The sequence below is a fragment of the Macaca fascicularis genome, chromosome 8 (assembly GCF_037993035.2).
Source record: "Macaca fascicularis isolate 582-1 chromosome 8, T2T-MFA8v1.1".
NCBI classification, from domain to species: domain Eukaryota; kingdom Metazoa; phylum Chordata; class Mammalia; order Primates; family Cercopithecidae; genus Macaca; species Macaca fascicularis.
The window spans coordinates 86,461,830-86,481,884 of record NC_088382.1 but is presented as its reverse complement, the minus strand read 5'-3'; the positions used below and the strand labels follow the sequence as shown (position 1 = coordinate 86,481,884).

Here is a 20,055-nt window from a genome sequence, read left to right as displayed (position 1 = left end):
TAAGCTGCCTACTAAATATGGCTTTAGTGCCAAAATCATTTTTAAGTCGAGTGCATAAACTCAAATATGCCTTAAAGTGGCAAATATTTTATTCTATTCACAAACCTTTAAAAGAAAAGGAAACTAGAGAGCAGCCATTCTTGAACTGAGGATTGTATGTCAAATGTGAAACCATATCAAACTTTCAAGGCAACTTGTGAACCTCTGAAACTAGGGAATTAACAGAACATCAAGTCCAGCAAGATCACAAGGGGCACAATCCTTATGCAAGAAAATAATGCCACTGAGCCCTCATTAAAAGCCCATTTCGTCTTTAGCCATCAAAGACTGTGAGTGCACTAAGATCTTGGTTATATCATCAGGGATAACTAAAACAAGTGCCAAGAGAAATTGTGCACTTTTAGTTCTCACATGTGTCCATCTGTTCACATATAAACATATATTCTGCTTTCTGTCTAATTTCTAAAATCTTGATATCAGAATACCCTGGGCTTTTGCCCATTTCATAAGAATGCAGACATCACATAAGCTACTATTAACCCATGTGTGATCCACTTCCATGGTGGCTGGAAAACTGCCAGTTACAACACATGGTGCCTTGTTAACAATGTCTTAAAATATAAATGAATTTATTTTTTAAATTAACACATTTTCTTATGGAAATACCTTAATAAGCCCTTCTGCATGTAAAAGAATAGCCTCCATGTGGATTTTTTTGTTCTTTTAAGACTTTTTTCAAGCATATCATAAAGTTAACCATAAAAGTTTCTGAAGCAATCCAGAATTTCTTGACAAATTTTAAAAAGGACTCTAGTAAAAAATTTGGGGGACTGTGTAACATAGATCAAACAGTTTTCCTTTACAATATGCTGTACTCAAGAGTCAACCCTTACACTTTATGTAAAAATACTTGTGATTTCCCAAGTTTCCATCTAACCATCTTAATAGTACCTCAACAACAAAACTGCTAAAGTGATGAGGCAAATGGAAGTTCTAAAATCTAGCAACAAACAAGTTGGATTAATATCTGATGAAATCTTTTAGTCCTGTTCTGAGGCAGCCATGATCATTAGTGGTGACTTCAAACGCGAAAGAGCTTGTTTAAAATGTATACATATAAATAATTATCTGCACTGTATTTGATTTACATATGTACAAAAGAACCAATTCCCACCTTTGAAAGAGTCTTAACACTTTTGGTATTTTAACTGTCCTAATGATGGTTGAAGAAACATCATTAAGAGTGTTGATCACATTGTCAACTGATAACCAGTTACATCCCTAACTAGTGACAGGGGACCCTACTACAAATGTCTCCAAGAGTGAATTTACAATACCTAGACACTTTTAAAGACTTATCTCTAAATAAAATACACAATACACCTACAAAGCAACATGAAGACTGCATTCAGAACTTCATGAATTAAATCTTAAGAAAATACATCTGTACCCTCTTCTCTCCCTTCCCAGCTACAAAAGCTGATAGGCCACTTAAAACACTTAACATTGCCAAAAGTCAGATTACACAACTCTTTCCCAAGTGAAGTGTTTCACCAATCGAGATAGTTATTTATAGCCGATGGGGTAAAAAACAGGCACTTTATATTCCATCATTAACTGAATTAAATATCCACACCATACTATTGGCTCTTCTAAAATAATTGTTTTTGCCAGCAAAGTGCTGGGAATTCCTCATACCCAATAGTCAATATTTGGCTAGCCTGGCATGTTTCTGAAACTCTTCTATATACAAACCTCTGTTGATCATCTTCTAGCTGCACTATTGTCATACACATTACATCCCAATGATGATGAAAACACAGCATCTTATAAAGTTGCTGAAATCTGAGCCCCTGCTTGTTTTCTCAAGTCTTGGACAAACATAACTTTAGAGAGAGCGGAGCACAGACATAAAGAAAGAGAAGCCTGCATTTTCATCTTCCTTTCATCTTAGTCATTCAGTCAGCCATTCAGGACCCTATTCAACAGAGCTTTTCATTATGCAAAAAAATGCAAATCCTTTTCCGATGCTTTCACACTTGTATAAACCCCCATTCCTTCAACTGAAAAGCAATTATATCAGTTTACCTTTCTGTCAAAAACAGGATTAATATTCCAATAACAGAATCTCCTTTCTTTTCCTATCTTTTGGCTTTAGGAAACTAGAGATTATTAGTAGAGGCATTCTTAGAACAAGAATCTATTATTTTAAATATGATTATGTTAACCAATGGGTGGACAAGGGAGAAGAAGAAGAAGAAAAAGTCCTTCAGTTACCGCAGAAACTCTTTTCTGTGACAGAAGTGACCTTCCTTTTACAGATGCCCAAAAAGAATGAGACTCACTCTGGTCTATTAATCAGAAACAAATTATGAAAGAATGTAGCTGGACTGGTTGACACTATCCTGTCTTGGGAGACTCAGTAACAGCCTAGTAACAATGTCCTCTTCATGGGTAATGAACAGCCATGACAAATGGGGCAGAGAAACTATTTATTTGCATATGCAAATTCTCACACAAGGGAAACATGTACAAACAAGTGTCATTGTAAGGTGGATTAGGCAAACAACGCTTTCTTTTTAGGACATTCTGCAGCCCAGAACATTAGTCAGCACAATTAAACCAGTCTCCATGGAGACTAATGAAATTTCACCACGGTATGAGTTAAATTAGATAGCTAGTTATGTGTTTCCACAATCCAACTTGAAATCCATTATTGTTTCAGAACAATACTGCAATTGTGCCTAGCTGATCTTTGCCAGCTCAACAAGCTCCTAAGTTGACAATTTGCATATGTTAATATAATTAAGCACTAATTACATGAAACTTGTACATATTCACATGCACTTTCCCTGGGCGCTTCTCAGTTTGAACCTTGGCCAAGTCTTTAACCCTTAGAGTGGTCTTAGAAGGAGGGGGGGAACCCTCTCCCTGTGGGTACAGCCCTTAGGCAGACACAGAAAGGCTCCTCATTTATAAACACAAAGCTTAACCTGGCTTCTCATATTTCTAGCAACAATGACAGAACATATTTTGTGAGAGTGCTAGAGACCAGGGATAAGGAAAATGAAGAGAGGGGGATGGATTAGTCTTTAAAGACTCATAACGAGTATCTTCTCAAAGGAAGGCAGGAACATTCATTTCAAGAAAATGTTAAGAAAGAATTTGTTCTCATTGACATTGTCGAACATTGGGAGATGAACGTGGTTTGACAACAGCAAAAATAGCAAGTAGGAAAGGGAAAAGGAGTCAGCAGCACCTAATGAGCTTTACATAAATATATGCAGAGGCAATTAAGCAATGTTAATTACTATGACAGCAGTTAATTGAATATAATTAGATATTTTAAGCCACTGAATAAAGCATAGTTAAGATTAATTTTATTGAGATTAATTGTAAATAAGGATAGATTAACGCTGTGTTTTGACAGGCATAAAAAGTAGTTCTGCAAATTAAGCAGAAGCATGGCCACCAGTCCAAAAATCATATATTATTTTAATGTCACACCTCAGAATCATCTCCTCAATAAACATGACTTTTCAAACCCAAACAGACAGGAATCTTGAAGAAAAACAAACAGCTTGCAGAGATTAAAGAGCCTTTTGTCCTTTTTCATGTGCATTTCTTTTAACAGACTAAATTAAGCGAGTCTGGTGTACGTTTTTTAGGAAGGAACATTTCACACTGAATGGAAAAAATGTTCTATCACATATGAAACTCGTGCAGCTGTGCGGAACTCGGTCCAGAGGGTTTAGACTATAAAACACCACCAAATGATAGACAGTAGGCCCTCCCAAGATTATGTGATAAAGTCACAATCTTTTATTTTGACCTCCCTCCAAATTTCTGCTTTGTATTCTTTCCAGTTAAGTCACATATTTTCTTTCATAATTTTCTTTCTCTAAGAGGATAAAAAGAAACATTGCACCTACTAAGTGCTAGAAACAAAATGTAAAAGGAATTGAAGAAGGTTTCATTTAACATAGATCAGCGAAGTCATTCAGCCACAAAATGCAATGATAGCTATCACAACAATGTATGCAAATGACACCTCTGGGTTATTACTCTCATAAACAACGGTTTCTGAAAATATTTCTTAGGAAAGTATTGCTAATTGAAAAACCCTCTGCCCCAATAGTTTCACACCAAGCTAATTCATGCATACTCTTTAAGAAAATTAACACAGTCCTCAAGAAAGCTGAACAAATCATTAATAAGAAAGGAGCTTCAACTGATTTTGAAATAAATCAATAGGTGATTAACATAATATTTTTAAAGCAGCAGAATGTACATATATATTACATAAACGTATGTATTATATTTTCAATACCTTTTAGTTCTTAATCGAACAAGGGCTTTACACTATTGAGCCTGGGTCTACACTGCCTCACAACTTCTTTAGGATGTCTTTAGTCTTTATAACGAAAATCCTAAAATGGTCTATGAAACAAGACTACGACAAGCCATTCTGCAGTGAAAGATTTTAAATCATCCAGCCTCTTCTAATAGACTTGAGACCTATTGAGGTAGAAACCATAAAAAATGAAGAAGGGAAATTTAATCCCTGAAATATTGATTTGCACATTAATATCATATAGGCAGAGGGCAATTTGGCTTCGTGGAAATGACACATTGTCGACCCTTGGTGAAGTCAGAGCCAATCTAACTGCTGAACATGTCTGAATCTCAAGAGTTATTAAGGGCTTCCCTTCTTGCCTTTATGACTTTTCTTCAGCCTACCAATGCAATCTTAAATGTATTATCTTTAAGAAATAATTGTAAAACCTCAGGGGTTTTCCAGTTAATGGAAGGGAGGCCAAACCACATCAGATTCTGAAATGCAACATTAAACCCTTGCAATCAACAAAACCACCTCAATTCTCATCTATCCAGTGCAGGATCTAATATTGTTATTAGAGATAATCAAATTTCATTGTGTAAATTTAGGCTCATGGTCAGAATGGAAGCAGTAAATTCTGCAATATTAAACGGTGATTTTCTCAGCCTCCTTTATGTTTTCCTTTGCTGGTGAAGCATCTTTTAAAATAATCCAACTAGCTCAAAATTAATGAACAGATTTGGGCTCATTTGCTAAAAACTGCAAAATATTACAAAAGCGCTGAACATGTTTGCCTCATCTTTAACTTTAAGTGGCAACTTTCACTTCATAGAACCAGAGTCCACTATCCCTGTCCCACAGTTGGTGCTATTGCTTTGACTTACACAGCTGGTTTACCTGACCTTTCTTTGTTCCTTGGGTACATTTCACTTTTCAGATTTATGATATTTCCCCCATATTTCATTGACCCTATCTTCATTGCCATAAACATGAAAACACCTGAATATGAGTTTACTTTTTTAAAAATCCAAAATCAGCCAGCAACTGAATAAAAACCCTGTGATGCTCTCCCTAGCTTATGCCATAAATATTAAAACCATTTAAAAAAATAACTGTATAAACCTTATGATCCCCACACTGAAGCCAGGTGCAAGAGGTTAAAACAGCTGGCTGGCCATCTTTTATTTTTGTGTGCCTTCCTGCTGATTGAAACCACAAACCTTGAAAACTATCAAATATTCCCTTAAGGATATTTTTTTTTAAGATGAGGAAGGAAAAAAGAAAACCTCCATTCTCTTCAATATGCTCCTCAGTGGAAAAGGAAAACTCCGAAACACAGTCAGTCACAGAGGTAGTGAAATAATTCTGAATATCTCCTTTCTGTTTTATTTAAACCATCATTTTCAGCAATTTCTATACACAATTGTTTGTATTCTTCAGTTAGTAAAGAAGAAACAGAAAAAAAAAAAAAAAAAAAAAAAAACAGAAAGAAAGTCTGAGCTTGCTCTGTCAGTTTTGCCAGTAAATACAAAGTAAAACAAGTGTTGATGGCACCGAGAGTGTTACATACCCGGGCTGTGTTTTTGCATTGCTCTCAATGGAAGCGATCGATGCCCGTGTCACTGTCGCGTCCCAATCGCAGCCAAGTCTCAGCCTTAATCTAAGCAACACCCGAAAAGGCAGCGGCAGCCGCAGCCTCTCTCTCACTCTTCCATCCATCCACCCAACTAAAAATATAATACTACATATGAGCTTTAACCACTCCACGTTTATAGGGATCAAGCCACTGAAAATCCAGGAGAACACAATAAAAAAAAAAAAAAAAAAAAAAAAAAACCCTCCTCTGTCTCTTGTCTCTTCTCTCTCTCCCTCTCTCTCTCTCTCTCTCCCTCTCTCCCCCACTCTCTCTCTTCCTCTCTCCTCTCTGTCTCTCCTTTTGCCATCTACATGATCCTTGATTAAACATGGAACAGAGTTAATAAAAAGGGTGGGGGGGAGGACTCAAGGAGAGGAAATGCAACTGTCAGAAATCAGGACGGCCAGATTTCCTGGTGAACCTGCCTCTGTCTGAGACAGTGTCAATCCACCATCTTCTGCCAGTGAACTTGTCTTTGGGTTTTTGTGTGTGTGTGTTTGGGGGGGGGGGGGGAATGTTGTTGTTGTGTGTATATGTGTGTGTGCTTTTTTTGGAAGGGGGGAGGGGAAAGACAAGGTGGGGGCCGGAGGTGGGGGGGAGGGTAGGGAGAATGTGTGTCTGTGAGTGTGTGTTGAGTGTGAGTGTGTCTCTGTGTGTGTAGGGGTCGAGGTGGGGGGGTCCGTGTTTGCGATCTGAACCTTTGGTACCTACAAGGAGGGTGTCTCACCGAACGGTAGCTAAAACCTCACCAGAACCGCGCGGAAGTGAGAAGTCGCGGTCAAAGGCGCCCGCAGAAGCCTCCTCTCTGGGCCGGACCCCAGCCTGAGCGGCCGAAAGGAGCCCCCCGCCCGGATCACAGGTAACAAAAGAAATAGAAACCAGTGCACTGTCTTCTGGGGGAAGGGGGTTAGGATAGGGAACCTTCTGTAACTTGGACATTGGCAGAGAAACTTTATACAATTTCATGAGAAAATTTATTTTTTTTTCTGATAGAAAAGAGCAAAGAGAAGGGGGTTGGGAGTGGATAGAAGTAGCAGGAAGGAGAGACCCGGTGCATTCCAGCCCCTTTTCCCTTAGCTGCTCCCAGCCAGAAGGCGCACTTGATGCTTGGAGAAGCGAAGGAGGTGAAGTTCATTTGTAGGCATGGAACCCTTTTAGGGGGGCCGAAGAACGAATTGGTTCTCACAGCCGAACACAGACACTCAATACACACACACACACACGCACACGCACACACCCCTTGCCCTTTGCTAAAAAGAAAGGAAAAGATTCTTGACCCCAAGCCGCGGGCGTCTATCCGCTGGTCTAACCCACACCCAGCGGCGTTCCGTCCCGAGCAAGCAGCCGCCGCCTCCCGGGTCTCCGGCCCAGAGGCCGGGTGATCCCGCCTCCTAACGGACCTGCCTTCCCTCCGCGGCGCCCGCGCCCGCGCCGCCGAGAGCAGCCCTCTGCAGCGCCCGCCGCGCCCGCTCCGGTGGGCCGGTGTCTACCTGCAGCCCCAGCCCCAACGTTCACCCCAGTCTCTTGAAATCCCCTCCCCAGAGCGCACGAACCCCCGGGCGTCCGCCAGCCTTGCACACTAAGCGACCTTCGGGGAACTTGAGAAGGGGAAGAGGGGAGGGTGGTAAAAGGAGGAAGAAAAACGAGGCTGAATAAGATGGGGTGGAGGTTGGAGGGTAAAGCAGGGAAAGAGCAAGAAGAGAGGGGCTCCCAGCCCCACCGACCAACGTCCAAACTTTCGGAGGATGAGTGCGGAGGAAGAGTCATCCCGATCCGGGTGCGGGGGCGTGGGGCGAGCAGGGACCCCGGCAGTGCCCGCGCCGCTGCGGAGCTGACAGCTTCCCCCAGCCACTAGAATGCCCGGGGCTCGCGGTGAAGGCAGAACCCGAAAAGACAGGGAAAAGGAGAGAAAACTGCCTGAGCAAATGTAGATGATCCTCCGCCACTTAATCCAAAAGTTAAATTCCGAAAAACGCAGCCCCCCTAAAGAAAGTGGAAAATCAGGTTCCTCACTGCCCCCTCCCTCCCTCAGCGGAGCAAAACCTTGAGCCAAAAAAGGGGGAAAGAGATAGAAAAGGGGGGCAGAGCGGAAGAGATGGTCGGGATGAGGGGATGTGTGCGAGAGCGAGCAGGAGCGAGCGAGCTAGGGGCAGAGAGGGAGAGAGGCGGAGAGGGAGAGGGAGAGAGAGGGAGCGAAATATCAAAGATTGTGCAAGATCAGGCTGGAAAGATAATCGATACTCGACCTAAATTTAACACAAACTACTCAATAAAAGTTAAAGAAAAAACTTACTTTCCATTTCCCCTGCAGTTCCTACTCGATCTTCGCCTCTTTTTTGTTTTGCTTTTATTTTACTTACAGCTGATCACATCCAAGTAAAACGAGAGGGTTCATTAAAAAAATAAAAAAATAAAAAATAATCCTCGAACTTTATTGGGTGAAAATAAAAACGCTGGAGCAGAAAGTGGGGGGCATGGAGCGGTCCTCGGGGGTCCGGGAGGAGTTAAAGCATGTGCCGACCGCGGTCTCGCTGTTTGGTTGTGAAGGGGTTGGGAAAAGGAGGAAAGGAAATGAAAATCCGATATGTCTTTATTCTGCTAATTATTATCGTTTTAGCCCTGTTTAAAAAAATGGCTGATTAAGTTGAGTGCGCATGTCTTTGTGTGTCTATTCCCGATATGCACTCTGGGAATGAGAGAGGAGAGCGAGGGAGAGGGAGAGGGAGAGGGGGGAGAGAGAGGTGTAATTAGTGAGGTGATCAACATTCCCCAGACTGCAAATGACGCGCAGCCTGGACTCAGAGCAGCTCCGGAGCCTCACGGCTTCCAAGGCTCCGAGCGCTGCGGTTGGAGCCCCGGACGCGACGACCGCGGAGAGGACAGGGGATGGGGACCTCCGGGGCTCGCACCCCACGCGCCCCTGCGCGCGACTCCCAAACTTCATTAGACACACACACGCTCTTACACACAAACACAGGCACACACAGAGCAAGAAGGGGAAGGAAATAAAACATAGATACCGCCAAAGCGTTGCCCTTTAACCATTCGAGATTTTTTTTTTTTTAATTTTAATGAGGCAAAGTAATTATTATCGGACCAGAGATTTGTTTACTAGGGAGCTTTAAGCAGAAATATGAGTTAGGGTAATGAAGAGCTTTTCTCTGCCGAGTTTATTCTGCTGAGCACATGAACGCACTTTAATGGCGAAATGCGGGGGCCTGAGCAAATATGCAGATATATGTAAATAAAGGGTGCCTGCCTGTGTGCAAACACCGCTCAGCCCAGCCTATTTCAAAGGAGGAATTGCACTCTGGATCCTTAGGCACTCTATTTAAACACGTATCCTTCACTTGTATACGCAGGAGAGAAAATTCAGGTTATGGGAGATGGAAGCGGTTAGTCAAAGAAAACTTCCAAATAAGAATAAGTGACGGTTGCAAGAAAGATTGGGGGGGGGGGGGGTACACTTCTAGCCTTTATGTAATATTCTTGAATATTTTATCAGAATTGCATAAGTTCAATGTAATAACTTTAAGAAGACTTAGAAAAGAAAAACCTTTCATCTTTTGAGTCTGTTGAGTTATCTTTCTTGAAGCACACTATGATGAATTTTAAAACCCCACTACAGATCTCATTAGAATGAAATATACTTGGTATTTTCTGGTGCAAAATTTAAGGTGGCTGATTCTCATTTGAAAATCTAATTATCTCTTTCCAATATTACAGATGTGAAGATGAGTGACACTTTCATTAAAAGATAATTAACTAAAACTAGGAATAGACATACTTTTAAATACCCCCTACTGAATTTGGAATATATATATGGAATATATATATATATGTGCATTGCTACTCAGCATCTTGATGCACTTATAACTACTATACTACAGGTCACAGGTAGACACCATCTCTGTAATATTTCAAAAATAGGAATTTTAAACAGAAAGTAAGAATAACAAATCAAATGAGCTAAAAACAGGAAATACTTGCAATGTCCAGCTTCCTGGACAGGTGATGTGTCAGCTGCCTTTGAGTTGACAGGCCTTTGAAGTTCTGGATCGCCAGGATCTGCTTCAAAACCTTGTCTTAGGCCTTAAGCACAAATCTACCAAATACCAACAGAAAGGTTTATAGCACAAGTATTTGGAACTACAGAGGCTGCAAAAATGCATCTTTCCAGGCCTAAAACCTTGCATTATCAGGGAACATTTGGAAGATCCTAGGACTGATGCAAATGGATTAAAAACCAAACAAAACACCTGGGAGGATAAAAGCACAGTCCTCAAAAAAGCAGACCTAGGCCCAGATCAGGAAAGCTGGTTGCCTTCAGCAGCTGGCTAAAATTACAATGAAAGTCCAGAGGCATGGAGTGAAGGGAGAAAAAAAAAAAAAAAAAAAAAAAAAAAAAACCCTAGATATGGTCTTTATTAAGAGGAAAAAAAAAGCAAATCACCACCTTAGGGATCCGGAGTCAGTGCAGGTACTAGTGTTTTAGAAGCCAGGGCTACCAAATGTTAACAGAAAGAAAATCATCTGTCTCTCCAAACACTTTATTGGATTTTAAACTTCTTTGGGAAGAAATTTGTTGAAAGTGGAAAGCTTTCTAAAATTATAAATTTACTTTGTTTACAGCCCCACCTTTACACAGCAATTGTATCACCAATTTGCTAGCAGTATCTGATTGCACCTCAGTGGGGCTTATCCATATGCCTTAAGAAACATACATGCACACAGGGGTAAAATTTAAATTCTCTGCAACTTGTAAGTGAAAAAGGTGTTTATGTAGCGTTACTGTTTACTGAAAAACGCCCCAGAGAGCAAAATTTCTGGCTTTAAAAAAACTATTTGAGGTGTGTGCATGGGGAAGGGGAATGGGAGCTTTTAAAGAGACTGAGGGGAAATGAAGGCAGGGAAACTTTCAGGTTCAAATCAGAAAAGATCAAGCCCTTTGCGGGAGAGGGCTCCATGTACAAGCTCACTGATGGAAAAACCATTTCCTGCGACTTCAGACGGGTAAATGCATATGATGAAGGAAACACCTGAGAACAATAAGTCTGTTTCAGGCTCAGGTGAAGAAAGAGGTCTATTTCTGGCATGGAAGAATAGGGAAATGATGATCATTTCGTTTTCAAGTTCTTTATTTCTTTTGCCTTTTTCTCCCTGAAACATCAATAACATTAATGTCATTAATGTCAAAACAGCAAACGTCAAATCAGGAAAACCATTACAAAAAAATTGGTGGCTATTTCTCCTCTACACCTCCTCCGTCTTTTCTTGGAAAATACAACTGTGTGTATCCGTGTGTGTGTGTGTGTGTGTATGTGTGTGTCTGATGGTGGGGGCGGTTGATTTCTAAGTAAGAAAACAAAAGAGGACGTGTAAGGGGTGCCCACTTTCTCAACCCTTTCTTTTGCTGGCGAGGATTCTCCTCCTAACGTGTGTGTGTGTGTGTGTGTGTGTGTGTGTGTGTGTGTGTGTGTGGTTGTTGTTGTTCCCATCTCTTTCTCGTTTTCTTTCACCTTTTCCCTAAGAAGAGAGGCTGGAGGTGAGGGTCGGGGTTAATGGGCTGAGGGAAGGGGCAGAGAGGTTCTAGCGCAGAGTCAAGAGTTTCCTCCAGGGCTTGGCCTCGGAGCGCGCCAGCGTGAGGAGAGCTGTTGGGCTGAAGCGGCGGCGGGACTGCGTGGGGTGGGCCCGGGGGCGCGGGGCGCGGAGCGCGGAGCGCGGCGCCGCTGGCAGGGGCGAGGGGAGGCGGGCGAGCCCGAGCCCAGCCCGCGGGCCGCTATGGGGCGCGAGCGCGATCCGAGCGGCTGGACCAGGCTGCGCCGCTGTGCCGCAGCCCCTTGCTCCCTACATCTCGGCTCCCAGCGTCAGGAAACCCAGCTGCTCCTCCTGGGTCTCTGCGGACGCCTTGCCATCCACCTTTGACCCTGACTCCCACTCCCTGCCCCACCCCCATTCCACTGTCCCTAAACTCTGCGCGAACCCGCCGCCGCCCTCACGGAACGTTGGGTCACTTTTTATTTCAAAGTGAAAGGAGCAGAGGTTTCCCTGCCGCACTAAGAACTTTCCCTATAGCCTCTTCAACACTTTACAGGGCAACCCCAGGCCAGCCTTATCCACTGCAGAGCACTCGGACCCTGACACTGAGCGCCGAGTTAGGGGAGAACCAAAAAGGAATACCAGGTGGTTAGGTGTTGAGTGTTGGAGGCAAGGAGTAATTAACATTGAGACAAAAGGTAATTTCCACTTCTGGCCTTTTTCTTCGGCGTATTTTATTTCCCAAATCCACTCCGAGGACACTTTTCACAATCGGTCTAATGAGTTTTCAGCTGTTTGTTCTGTCCTTCTCCCACCCTCTCCTCACCAATTCACTAATAAATACCCCTCCTCCCTCTCTCCAATGTCCCTCCAGCTCAAGAACATCTCCAGCCCAAGGGGGAAAAGGTTTCCAGTCTTTTGACCGCGCTTCCGGGGTCTATAGATGAGCTCAGTTTGAAACGAGGTATTACAAGATTTCAGCGTTAGGAACTCTTTATATCACCACAGACACTTTCAGATCCTCAGCCCCCCTCCTCCTCTTCTCTTTTTGTTGGGTCTTCTCCCCCCGGGGGCTATTTAACAAAGGCGGTGTGTTAACTAACATTTTTGTTTAAGTTAGCAACCCTTTTCCAAAACACACTTAAGCCTGATACCAATATTTGTCACTGTGTGTGTAGGGGGGTGAGGAGAGTGACAGGGTTGGGGGGTATTTGTGCAAGGGAGGGATGTGGAGTTGACAGTGAATGGAAAGGTGCAGGACTTGTTTTGGAAGGTGTCATAAACACATATTTATAGTGAAATAATTCAAGAAATAGTGGGGTGTATGTGTCTGTGTGGCTCTGTGTGTGATGAGGGATCCCAAGCTTTCTATACAGAACGAGGTATATATTTTTAAAGAACTAACAAAAAAGCGGGGGTCTTAAAATATGACCTAACATTGAGAATGGACACTTTCTTTGATGGAGGGAGTGAGCTAGTGGAAATCCAATTCAAAAGGGAAAGGCATTTTGAGTGTGTATATATGTGTGTAGTATTTGTGGGCAGTTAAATTCCTCCCTGAATCCCTCCCCTCCTCCAGCTACACTCTTATCTCCTCTATGGTCTTCTTCTTTTTCTTAAAAAGCATAGCAGTGTCCCCCTTTTGTTCCCGGGTTTCTGTCTCTGCACCTCTATATCCATGTGTATTTCTCTCTTTCTGGATTAAAGTCAACTTTTGGCTTTTACTTTGGAGTAAATGTTTTAGCTTTTTTTTTTTTTTCTCTTGGGGATTCTGACCTTTTAGGGGGAAGGGGAGTCATTATGTAGAGTTAGACACAGGTAAAGAAAGGAAGGGAGAAGGAGGGAGGGGCTAGAAGGTTTGAGGAAGGAAGAATTAAGGGAGGAGAGGAGGGAAAGGGAGAAGAAAGAGAAAAGTCAGATGCCCTCTGGCCTTTCAGAGGTCAGAGCTCAGACAGTGCTGTGACCTCTTTTCCCTCTAAGCAACCAGCCCAGTGTTTATAAACAAATCAGACAGGACTCTCCCCAAACAATAGCAGTTCACTAACTTCATAAGCACTTCACCAGCCTTTATGCAAATTAATGAGGACCCCTTATCACGTTCCTCCCCACAACACACATACATTTTCACACCACCAAAAACCAAGATCACAATCACACAATCCTCAAATATATATGGAGATATTTCCAGCAAGAGTATCCAAAGAAAATGTTACATTCTGTCTGGCGAAGAGCTCCAAGACAAGATCCAAATGGGAAAGGACAGAGAGAGAGAGAGAGAGAGAGAGAGAGAGAGAGAGAGAGAGAGAGAGAGACAGAGAGAGAGAGAGAGAGAGAGAGAGAGAGAGGATACAGACAGACACACACACAGAGACAGAATAACTAATTTCATTGAGCAGAAGATAAAGTGATATTTTAGACCTAAAGGCATCTATATCTAGTCAATGAAGTGCTGTATAGACAGTATACTAAACTCTGGCCACCAAATAAAATTATTTCAAAACGACATTGCATTCATCTAAACACCCACATTTTCAGACAAATGTGCAGATATTTACAGCTGAAGAAAAGCCACCACCACTATATGTAATGTCCCTAAATATTAGATACAAGAGAACTATTAAATCCTACAGCAAAAAAACAAAAAACAAAACACAAAACAAAACAACCCATCTGCTCTAAGTTACAAAATGTATAATTGTTTTTATCTTTAATTACTTAAGACAACTAGCAGAAACTAAATGAATCAAAGATTTTGAAAGAAAATGTGGTTTGCCAAGGTACAGGAATGGTAGCTTTACATTAAATTATAAACAAAACACCAATTCAGAAATAAATGACAAGATAGAAAAAGATGAAAGCAAAAAAAAAAAAAATGCATTAAATGATTTTCAAACTTTTCCTTTAAAATGATTATCAACTAAAGTCTAAGAGAAAAAGGTTAAAGAAAATATACCTCAGAGCAAAAAGATCATCTCCTTTTCTTCTTTGTCTATCAGTCCCCTGTTAAAGCATATGGAAAATGTTTTCAAAATGCCCAGATTTGGCACATTGTCATTGCAAAGAGAGGAGCGCAGTGATGCTGTTAGAGAAAATGGGAAATAAATTCAGGATTGGGTGCTGCCTCCTTCAATGCGGATTTATCTAAGTTTAATTTAATATTCCGCAATCACTGAATGATCGCATATAATTCACCAAGATTTTAAAGGGCTTTATTTAAATACCTTGAGCAATAAGAGAATGAAATTTAAACCATTTCAGCCATTGCTTATACTTTTTGTTTATTTTCCTATTAAGAGAATTTTAAGTGGCAATTTCTAATAATAAAAGGAAAAACGATGAAGAGTTAGGTTTTTTTTTTTTTCCAAGGGAGAATGTTAAAGGAAAGCATTAGCTTTATTAAAATCATTCTGAACATAAAATCAAAAAGCACAAAATGGTTGTTTGTAAAACACTAAACCTTTAATCGATTTTATTGGCATTCCGATCGATTAGATAAACGGAAATCTATAGCAAACATCAAAGCATTTAAAACATTTTCTCTATCTCATTTATAAACAAAACTTTTCTTTTCAGCAGAAAAAAATGATTATCAAACGACTAACAGGAAATTCTTCAGATATCAAATTACGATAATAAAATTATTTCCACATGGAAAGGGATAATGACAATGATGATAGTAATTACAATAATGAATAATTCAACAACCCTTTGACATGTATGGAAGAACCTCAGCAGAAACGGGCGTTTGAAGGGGGGCTACTTTAAAATAAATACTTTATTTTTAAAGGAATATTTGAAGAGACAACTCGAGGGCAGTAGCTTAGGTGTGCCTGACGAACTAATGTTGATTTCCCTGCAGACGTAAAGGAGTCGATTTCTTTGCCGGCGGTTCCCTCCCAAATTGAGTTACTTCTTATAAGCAAAATTAATATGCAAATAAGAGTGAGCCCTACCAGATTTACAAACTAGTGTCTGGACTTGTCTTCTACCTATTCTTAAAGGTGATTCCCAAATTATAGAGAAGGGCGAGGACTAGCCTCTCCAAACCTGAAGTGAAGGAAAACGATTTATTTGGAGATGTGAAAACTGCTGTCCGGAGAAATGCAGTCATTAGAGCTTATGGCATTCTAGCTGCGGCAGCAAGAGGAAGTGTTGCTGTAACGGGTATTATGTTTATTTGTTAAAGAAAATCAATGGAAGTGGCTGTAAAGTAGTTAGTGAGGCGTGTGCTTGCTACTCGCGGGGAATCGTGACACCGGCAGACTGGTCGAGCAGCCCTTCTCATTGCCAGCAAAGTCCCTGCGTCGCCTGGAGCCGGGGCGCGGACGGCGCGGCACCTGGCTTCGCGCTCGTGAGTCTTGCCCCGCGCTGCTCTGGTTGACCGCCTGTCTACACAATCTTCTGCCCTCTCTGGCCGAAGTCCTAGTAATTGCTGCCTGACTTTGGCTCCTTCCAGTTGACTGTGGTTGTCTTCCCACGCCCCGCCTCAGCAGCACACACCTTTTTCCTCTTTTTCTCTTAGGGATTCTTGTCGTTTCCTCCTTTCCTTACGCTGGGAGCCTGAACTTCTGTTCCTTTCCTTCTGCTGGAATCTCTCTGAATCTCCTAGTCCCTTGGGTGAATCGCGGACTATTTCTTTCCTACCCTGCCCCTCCCCCATTTATCTCTCCTGCGATTTATTTAGCACCCGGGTCTTCTTACCCTCGCACTTCTATACTCTCCTCCAGACATTCCAGAGAGTTCTCATCACACCAGAATGCGCTTTTTTCTCCTCCTACTACTCCCTTTGGATTGGGGAGTAAAGGGGGATTTCGAGTGGAACTCCCAGGGGTTTTATTCTATTCTTTTAACAGCTTTACTTTCCCTTTTCTTCTTTGCATAACCTTCACCTACCTACTAATTTATAACAGAAGCGGTTTCTTTCCCTTTCATTTCCTAGTTTACAATTTCCGTCTGGGGTTGTGCATTGCACATGCACTCTCTGACTTCCCCGCCCCCTCACCCCCCGCCCCACCAGCCTCCGTCCAAGGCAACTATTTTCTTGTACTCGGTTGCTGTCTAATTGCACTTTCGCTTCTTGGAGTTAAGTCAGTTTCCATGATATAAAGTTCGCCGTACAGCGCCTTTACATCTGTCAAATTATTTCGTTGCCCAAATGAACGGTAGGGTGTGGGGGGAAATGTATCAACTACTTAGGTCCCTTTTAACACCTTTTTACTCTCAGTCCCACCACCCACTCCAGTAATGTCTAATGTGAATAATAACGAATTCTGGAAGACGGTTCCTCTCAGCGCGTGCTGATTGCTCATGAGTTGTTCCTGAGCGGGTCTCAAAGCCCTCGCTTGTATCTTCTGACTTCGAGTGGTCACCATTTCAACTGTGCACCCTTTCTTCTCTTTCCCTCACTAGCAGCCCTGACTGCAGGAGGGGGACGCAACCTAAAGACCTCGTCCTCTTGCCTCTTGTTTCTAGCTGCTGCAGCTGCCGCTGAAATTCGCTGTGGCCGCTGCCTCTTCCCGCTTTAATCCCAGACCTCCAGTCATTGGGCAGCTCCTCAGAGGCAAGAAGTCAACACCATGGCAACCCGACAAGCCTATCAAATCACCGGCTGGCGTGACAGCAGCAACACTGCAGGCAGGAGTGGGCTGGGCGGAAGAGCAAAGTGGCCACTGCGCTCAGGTACACAGTCTGGGAGTGGACACCAGCTGCCGATCTCCACGTTCTGGCTACACATATGTGCACCACCCAGTCCATACCCCTACCTTATGTGCCCTAGTAGGTTCTGGAGGAGAAAGGGAGGAGAAGGAGAGATGCATATAGGCTTGGAGGAACTGCAGAAGAGAGTTTTAAACTAAAAGGAATCCAAGTCTTAGAAACTGTAAACTAAAGATGCCTTGTATCCCAGCAGTCTATGAAAACAGGTCACGATAGGCTCAAAACTAAATGGAAGGAGTTTGCACAAACAAGGGGTGTGTGTGTGTGTGTGTGTTTGCCAGTTCTGTTATTTGTTTGAACATGAATGCAACATTCTGTCCTGGAGCGCCAAAGGATAAAGGAAGATGTTGCTCTGGAGTTCCAAAAGGATAAAGGAAGATGTTGCATTTAAAAATTTTCTTGTCTGCCACTGTTGGAGTCTGCTCAACTTTAATTTCATTTATGGTAATGGTAATTGACTACCTTGGAGATTACCTAAACTTTACCTGAAATCGTCTTTGCCTTGTTCTTTCATAAAATGTGTGTTGCGTGTACTGTGTGTTCTAGATCCTGATTCCATAAGAAACAGAGGACACCAGGAAATGTGTGTGTTCCTCTAAGGCCTACCTAGCCTTTGTATTTCCTCATTTTCCTTAAGACATTTTGAATTAGGCAGATGGAGGAAGTTGGGCATTTCACTAACATTTCAGAGCATTGTGTAAATTACCATGAGATAGATTGGAATTGCATCGTTCTTTTTTTATTTTAAAAGCAAACAATATTTTAGAGAAACACACAACATATTTCTTAACTTACAATTTCATTGTGAAACCTTTGACAAATATTTGTACAAGAATATAGAATGCTATCATTGACCAAACACCCCCTTGGTCACTTATCTCATCATGATTTCTAAATTTTGGAATGCAAGTTTACCTGCTGAAGTTGTATAGGACAGAAAGGAAAATTCATTTAATAACAAAGGTAACTTGTCTTATTGAGGAAATCTTGTATGAATTATAAAATCTACACTTAAGTCCACTCCACATAAACACGATTCATTAAATAAACAATTTTTATATTGATCTAACATTTTTATGAAGAGGGTTTCAATGTGTAAGTATTTAAATTGTACTTGGCATACATAAAATGCTAGAGAACTAGAAAGGCTTTTAAAAGCAGCAATTGCAATATTAAGCAGAGTAGGATGGAGAGCCAATGTTTCAGGCTATAAAGAAAAATTCAATGAAATCTTGAACTTCATTTCCTTACTTTCTCTGTATTTCATTGTTGATAGGACCCAATATTAAAACAGTATATTTTCAAAATATAATTTATTATAGACCCAAAATGGGCATAGTTACTGGCACTGGAGAAACAGGCCATGATATTCTAGAAAAAACATTTGGACATAATACAATTTTTCCTGCATTGAAACTCTAATGTCATACTGGTAACATTTTCTTATTCTGCGCTACTGTGCAGAGTTGCTCAGTGAGGAACCGCCAAGCACATAGAGCTGAGATTTGGTTATTGTTTAAATGGCTACCTCAATGCCAAGGTATTGATGTCCTTAAATATTTTTGGCTAATTCACATTACATTTAACATGTGCTTAGTGTTTACAGTGGAAAACATATGAAGAAACATAATACTGTAATTTAAAATTAAAATGCATATGTTTAATTTATCTCCTGAAACTACATTTGTAAATTTAAAATATTTTAACAATAAGTTTTAAAAAAATGTTCAAAAAATTTCAGTATACTTTGGCTTTTGTAATAATAAATGAGCACAGGAAATATGGTGACATTTAATGTTTTACTATTTCTTTTAATGGCATATCCTCAGTTACTGGAAAACTTTAAATACTTCGGGACCTATAATACTATCCGTGTATGTGTTTGTATATAGTATGCTATTTAAGAATGCTGTCACTCAAGTGTTCATTTCTATGTTAATATTTCCAATTTTAAAAAATTAAAATGAGATGAAGTTAATAAATTAAAGAATTTAAACCAAAACAAACGCCTAGGTATTTTAAGACATCCTTTGAATTTTTCTTAAGTTTTTCTTTATCATGAACTTGCCATTTATGGATGATTGAAAATTGAAACAATTTTTTGCATTTACAACACAGATACTTATTTTTTAATTATAAATCAATTTTAGTGTTTACCATTAAAAGTACCTTCATAGGTTGTATAATATATGACCATCTGTTTAAATATGGATTCATGTATATGCCACACACATGTTACTAGTTATCTCTACATTCAAATCTTTACATTTAAAGCTATTTTCTACACCTTTAGTACTTTCCATATGTATGCTGTTAGAAGGATGAAATTTCTATCCTTTAACTAATGAATAAGACAGTAGAATTAAACATAGCTTAAATGCTACAAAAAAAAAAAATCAATACAAGGATGCCTCACTCGTTTTCAACAGGATGGATACCGTCTCCATAGAGTTCATTCTTGACCTTACCTGAGTAAGTACTTTAACTTAAAGTATGAGATGCACCTAGAGGGGTAATACATTGAGCTTAATAGTAAGACAGTTAATAACCTTTTTTTTATCCTCGTGCACTATCAATCATGGCTGTCACCAGTCTGCTGAATCAAAGCAAAAGTGTTCTTCACAGATGACTGATTAGAAACGCAAAATCACAAGATCCATCTTCATGGTCACTTTTATTATAGTCATTTTTAAACTGACAGCAACCTGCTCAGTTTCAGCACACTGGGCATCACAAATAGTGTCACTCAGTGCAGCTAAGCATGAGAAGAGGTTGGTTGGATTATACTTAAAAAATAATTAGGCCCTCAACCCATTGTGGAGCCTCA

The 20,055-nt window shown here is 41.0% G+C and overlaps 1 protein-coding gene and 1 long non-coding RNA gene across 5 annotated transcripts in view; one reads left to right on the top strand and one right to left on the bottom strand.

The window, feature by feature from the left end:
- ZFHX4 (zinc finger homeobox 4) overlaps nt 1–8,641 on the bottom strand; it is a 188,435-nt gene extending 179,794 nt beyond the window's left edge. For 2 of the 4 annotated variants that reach the window (XM_005563582.4, XM_015454984.3), the window contains exon 1: nt 8,269–8,641. The gene's annotated coding sequence lies outside the window, so the exon portion shown is untranslated. Of the gene's footprint in view, nt 1–5,909; nt 6,069–8,268 lie in introns of those variants that run through there. The other 2 variants (XM_045398407.2, XM_074000029.1) reach the window with 1 other exon arrangement.
- Nucleotides 6,579–19,624, top strand: LOC135964755 (uncharacterized). Its single transcript, XR_010577352.2, has 2 exons — nt 6,579–6,834; nt 16,986–19,624. It is a non-coding gene; the product is annotated as an uncharacterized lncRNA (long non-coding RNA).
- Nucleotides 19,625–20,055: the final 431 nt, after the last annotated feature.